This window comes from Sprattus sprattus, assembly GCF_963457725.1.
Source record: "Sprattus sprattus genome assembly, chromosome: 4".
Taxonomy (NCBI): domain Eukaryota; kingdom Metazoa; phylum Chordata; class Actinopteri; order Clupeiformes; family Clupeidae; genus Sprattus; species Sprattus sprattus.
The window spans coordinates 7,962,442-7,968,275 of NC_137923.1; the positions used below are offsets into that span (position 1 = coordinate 7,962,442).

The window sequence follows — 5,834 nt, forward strand, 5'->3', positions numbered from 1 at the left end:
TTATTTAATTTTGCAACTTCTCACCTATTAAAATGAACAAAATCATCATAGCACAGAGAAATATCATTGTTATGTCCTTTCTCCCAGACAGGTAGCTATTTGTGTTGTTGTTTCTCCTCGACAGCAAACACAGTCAGGCAAGAGTGATAGATCTTCTGTAACCTCCTGAATATGAAGATCTGAAACATCAATGTAGAGCGCCTCCCGCAGGAACAAAAGAGTAATTCAGTCCTTCAATGTACTCCTTTCTCAAACAATCTATGGCAACACAATGTGTTAACATGATGAATGTCAGTAACATCATCAATGAAGTGAATAATGAAGAGGCAATAATGACATTATATACTTGTAGGTTTTCTGCTATCTAATTACGATTCGTAAGTCATATTATTACAGAACAAAGTTGATTATTTTTGGCAATATTGGAATGGAAAGTTATTTTCTTTCAACAGCAGTCAAAACAGAGTCAAATTCAGTCCAATACATCTTTGAAAGCCTCTCTCCATCCCAATCTACCGTGTGACATGATTTTAGGAAACACACCCTGAAACCCACCACCCCTCCACATCTGAGAGGTTTTTGCACTACAGGGTTGGAGTTCCTGTCACTGTGGGCCTCAGGGCGCAGTAGTACACAGCAGAGTCAGACACCTCAGCAGAGGAGAGTTCCAGAAACACACGCTTTCCCTCTTTGTTTATGGAGGGAGTCAGACGGGGAACTTTCTCTGAAGAGGAACCAGTCTCAAATATGAGGTTGAGGAATTCTGGGATAGAGTTGGGATACTGCCGATACCACTGTAGAGTATTGATACTACTACCACTGTAGTTACAGGAGAAAGTGACCTGTTCTCCCTCACTAATGACCACTGAAGAATGTGATGGTGTAATTGTATTCCCAACAGACTCTCCTGCAAAGTGATGGAACAGAAAGAAAGAAGTTTTGATGGAAAAGACAACACATTTCACAGACTTTCATTCCTGCACTTTTTTTTCTATTTCTTATGTAAAATATTTATTGTCACACTTGGTCTCTATTGCTTGTAGCTTGACTGTTCTCTCCCTTGTAGGTTGCTTTGGGCAAAAGCATCTGCTAAATTACTTAATGTAAAATGTAAATGAAGACTGTTTTTAAGGAGTGTCACGATACATTTTTCAGTTAACCTACCTAGCATGAGTGACAAGCCAAGAAATATCCATGGTGCCATGGTCCCTGGGTTATAGCCTACTGAGAGAGAGATCTGCACAGCTTAAAAGTTGAGTGTTTTAGGTCTACTTCAGTTTCACCTCAGCCGCTCCCCCTGGTCTCCCCAGGATTCATACACACTGTGACTCCACCTCCTCCATCAAAGAGATAATTTGTGCTGTTACACATTAATGACTACTGCATTAAGAGACACTCACCTGTATCATTTTAACAAGGCAAAAACACTTTTAAACACAGAATGAACAAGGACCACAATATCTCCACACAAAAGAATTGCCTTCACTGCCACACCACCTTCATATTTCAGCAATGTACTTCAACACCTGCATGTTCACGTAGGTAACAACTACGCACAGCAAGACAGCCTAGGGATACATTATGGCAGTGCCACATCATACAAAAACCTCTGACATACACCACAATAACACGCATGAAGCATAAAAAAACAAATAAGTTACAAGTTAAGGTTTGCACACCATTACTTAATTTTATAAATGTTCACTATTAGTGCTGTGCATCCCTGATTATTAATTACAGATATAAAAGTTTTAACAACATTCACTGACTGTTGTCCTCTTATCTTAATATCTTTGCTTTGAGAAGTTAGTTCTTAATATCTTTGCTTTAAGAAATGAAGTTCAATGATTTCCCCCCCAAAATTGCACTAGTATGCCTACAGCATTGCTGAAAAAGTGTTCAATTCTGTTTAATCTAACAGGTGCTTATAGTGGTGTGGGTGGTGTGATGTGCATTTACCACATTTTCCTTTCAATTAGAGAATGCTAACCACCAAGATGGCAGACTTCACTGTGGGAAATTAATGGTTTGATTTGATAGTTGCTTCTGTGTGAGATTATGTGCAGCTTTCTCAGAGACTTTATATCACTGGGCTCTTACCCTCAGAGCACATTAGAGCAGTGTAACTCGTGGGAATGAGATAATGAGGTCATGGCCATGTGTGAAGTACGTATGCGTTGCCAACTGGTTTGCCCCTATCTGGCTATGCACTCCGATCAGAAAGCAGCCACAACCCCCAGGTGCAGTAAGAACAGATTTATTTATTTCAGTTGAGCAGGTGGTCAAGTGCAGTTGGTGCTTGCGGTGAAATAATCATACATTAAAAGAAAGTGTTCGTGTGGTTTTCTGTGAGTAGAGAAATACAGAATGTAACATAATAAATATACATAAATAGCAATCTGTATCAATGAACATAAATGTATGCATATCTGAACAATATACACAATAATAATGATAAATGGTTAGAGTTCACTATAATACAATAAACAGAATTGCTATGATTGTAATATATAAGTACCAGCGCCCAGTGTATCAGCAGTACCGTAATTACAATGCTGTACCTAACTTCGCCACAAGATGGCACTCCAAGACCACAAGTTGCCTGGCAGTCTAAACTCCAAGCTAACCGCAACACAGAAACAACTAGATATCTAGATCAGTGTCGAAGCCCGACCAAAACTGTTTGTTTCGGAAAATTACTAATTACAACGGCCAGTGCTATCAAACATCAACACGAGAAAGCAAGGCCAACAGGAAAATGAAGTTACAAACTTACATTGGCAGCAACGCACACGGCAACACAATAACGTTATGCTAACATTTCAGAGCACGTCAACTCCTTTTAGCAGCTGGCGCGAAAAGGAAACTGAAAGTTTGTGCGCGTGCGCAACGCCTCAGCCCTAACAGGGACGTAGGCTCACAGTCCAGAATGGAGTTTTCCACAGCCGCCCCCGGATTCGTGAAGCGAATGCGCAGTAACAGGAAAGTCCATGCTGGGCTAGGGAGCGCTGGTCTCACCGTCGTCCGGCATCCTAGGCAGCTCTATCAGCTTGGCGACAGGACGAGTATAGAGGTTGCCTTCAATGTCTACCTCCGCTGCACGTACCTTGCCATCATCACTGGGGATGATCCTGGTGATGCGCCCGACGGGCCACCGTGCCCGCGGGAGCTGTGAGTCAACCACCATAACTACTGTGTCCACAGCAAGATCAGGCGTGGCATTCCTCCACTTCTGTCGTGGTTGGAGACCAGGGAGGTACTTGCGTGTGAACTGATCCCAGAAGTGGTCAGCAAGCACCTGGCTGTGTCTCCACCGGCGTCGTCCTAGCAGGTCACTGGAACCATATACTGCCTGGGGCAGTGAGGCGTCTCGCCGCCCCATTAGCAAAAGATTTGGGGTAATCGGATCAGGATCCGCCAGGTCCGATGATGCGTAACCCAACGGCTTGGAATTGAGGATTCCCTCAACTTCGATGAGGACGGTCATCAAAACCTCCTCTGGGATGACTTGGTCCCTCAGGATGGTTTGGAGAGATGTCTTAACGGATTTAATTTCTCTCTCCCACACTCCACCAAAGTGTGGAGCTAGAGGTGGGTTAAATTTAAAGGTGATGCACTGTTTGGCTAACTGTGTTTTGAGAGCTGGTTCAAGGGCCTCAAAGGCTTCCTGGAGTTCCTTCTCCCCTCCACGGAAGTTGGTGCCCCTGTCACTCAATATCTCGTAAGGCTTCCCTCTTCTCGCGATGAAGCGGCGGAGTGCCAAAAGGAATGAGTCTGTGTCCATACTCGGCAGTAAGTCAAGATGAACACACCTGGTGGTCAGGCATTTAAACACAATGCCCCAGCGTTTCTCCTGCCGCCGGCCTATCTTGATCAGATATGGGCCAAAACAGTCCACACCGGTAGACCAAAATGGAGGCTTGTTGAATCGGAGCCGTGCAGCTGGGAGATCTGCCATTTTTGGGATCACTGGCTTACTGCGCCACTTGCGACACTCCACACAACGCTGCTGGTGCTTCTTGATGGCTTGGCGGCCTCTGAGAATCCAGTAGGACCTCCTAATCTCGGCGAAGACTCTCTCAGGGCCAGCATGAAGTAAACGATCGTCGTAGTCCTTCACCAGCAGCTGAGTGATGTGGTGTTCGGGAGCAAGGACAATGGGATGAAGCATGTCCTCAGGTAAGTCTTCAGCTTTGCGGAGGCGACCGCCAACTCGAATGAGGCCCAGAGTTTGGTCATACTCTGGTGAGAGGGGGCTGAGGCGACTGCTAGCCTTGACGGGATGTGAGTGTCGCAGGGCATTGAGCTCCTCGGGAAAACAATCTGCCTGTGCTTGCTTGAGGAGGACTACTCCTATGTCCAGACGATCTGAAGCAGACAGTGGAGAGGCTGCCGCCCCATGAAGGGACTGATGAGTAGCCTCCAGAAGATCAGACCAGGTGTTGTACTGGGAAAGATCGGGAGAAGATGCGTCAGGGACAGTGAGCTGACCGCAGAATGTGGATTTTCGGAGCTCATCGGACTCTTCTGACTTTACTGCAGGGTTAGATGGCCAGTGAGCAGGTTGGTCATACAGGAAGTCGGGTCCACTATTCCAGCGAGAAGGTTGGGTTAACTGATGCAGTGATTTTCCCCGTGTGATGTCATCTGCCGGGTTATGTTCAGAGGGGACGTACCCCCAGTCACTGACATCAGTGTGCTCCTGTATTTCGGCGATGCGCGTCCCAACGAACACCTTATACTGGGAGGAGTCAGACTGGATCCAGCTGAGAACTGTTGTCGAGTCTGACCAGAGGATGGTCTGCCTTATTGAGAGGGTGAGCTCCGAGTGAAGTAGTTTGGCCAGCTGGGCTCCGGTCAATGCGGCACAGAGCTCCAAACGCGGCATGGAGAGCTGTTTCCTGGGAGCAACACGGGATCTGGCCATGATGAAAGATACATTTACATGCCCGTCAGTGTCTTCAACACGCAGGTAGGCCACAGATCCGTACGCTCTCTCTGATGCGTCGCAAAAGATGTGTAAGTCCACAGGGGAAGCATCCAGATTCACACTGGCTGACACGTAACAGCGAGGCATGTTGATGTGCTGTAGGTGAGGGAGCTCGTTCTCCCATGTCTGCCAGACAGTGAGGAGTTCACCTGAGATGGGTTCATCCCAGCCCTGCTCGTTCCTCCAGAGCGCTTGAATCAACACCTTAGCACGCGTGGTGTAAGGAATGATGTACCCAAGTGGGTCGTATTGAGAGGCTAGAACTCGATACACATTCCTTAGCGTGGGCTCGATGGCTACTGCTTGGCGGTGCTTGTAGCCCAGGGTGTCGGATGGGCAGTGCCATCGGAGGCCGAGTGTGGATTCTTGGGGATCGGCCCTGTCTGCTGTCAGCCACAGCTCGCAACCCTGTGACCTTGCCTCTGGGGGAAGATGTGTGATGACCTCTGGTTTATTGCTCGCCCACTGTCTCATGTCAAATCCTCCGGCGGCGAGCAGGACCCTCATCTTGTCGATTAGCTGTCTAGCCTGTGATGGAGAATGGAGAGACTGCAGACAGTTATCTACGTAAAAGGCTTTCATGACAGATTCGAGTACCTCTTGGCTGCCAGCGCTGTTGTCCTTGGTGTGCCTCTGAAGTGCATATATGGCACAGCACGGACTGCAGGCGGTGCCAAAGGGCAGGACACGCCATTCGTAGATGTCAGGGCTGCGGTCTCTCTCCATATCCCGCCAAAGGAATCGGAGAAGTGGCTGGTCTTCAGGGAGTAGCCTGATCTGGTGGAACATTCCACGGATGTCGCCGCTGATGGCAGTCGGATACTCCCTGAACCTGAGGAGGACA

The 5,834-nt window shown here is 47.3% G+C and overlaps 1 gene segment (V, D, J or C); it reads right to left on the reverse strand.

Moving 5' to 3' along the window:
• Positions 1 to 584: 584 nt before the first annotated feature.
• On the reverse strand, positions 585 to 1,204 carry LOC308363327 (T cell receptor alpha variable 20-like). The segment is given in 2 exons: positions 1,165 to 1,204; positions 585 to 907 (listed from the first exon to the last, which is right to left on the reverse strand).
• Positions 1,205 to 5,834: the final 4,630 nt, after the last annotated feature.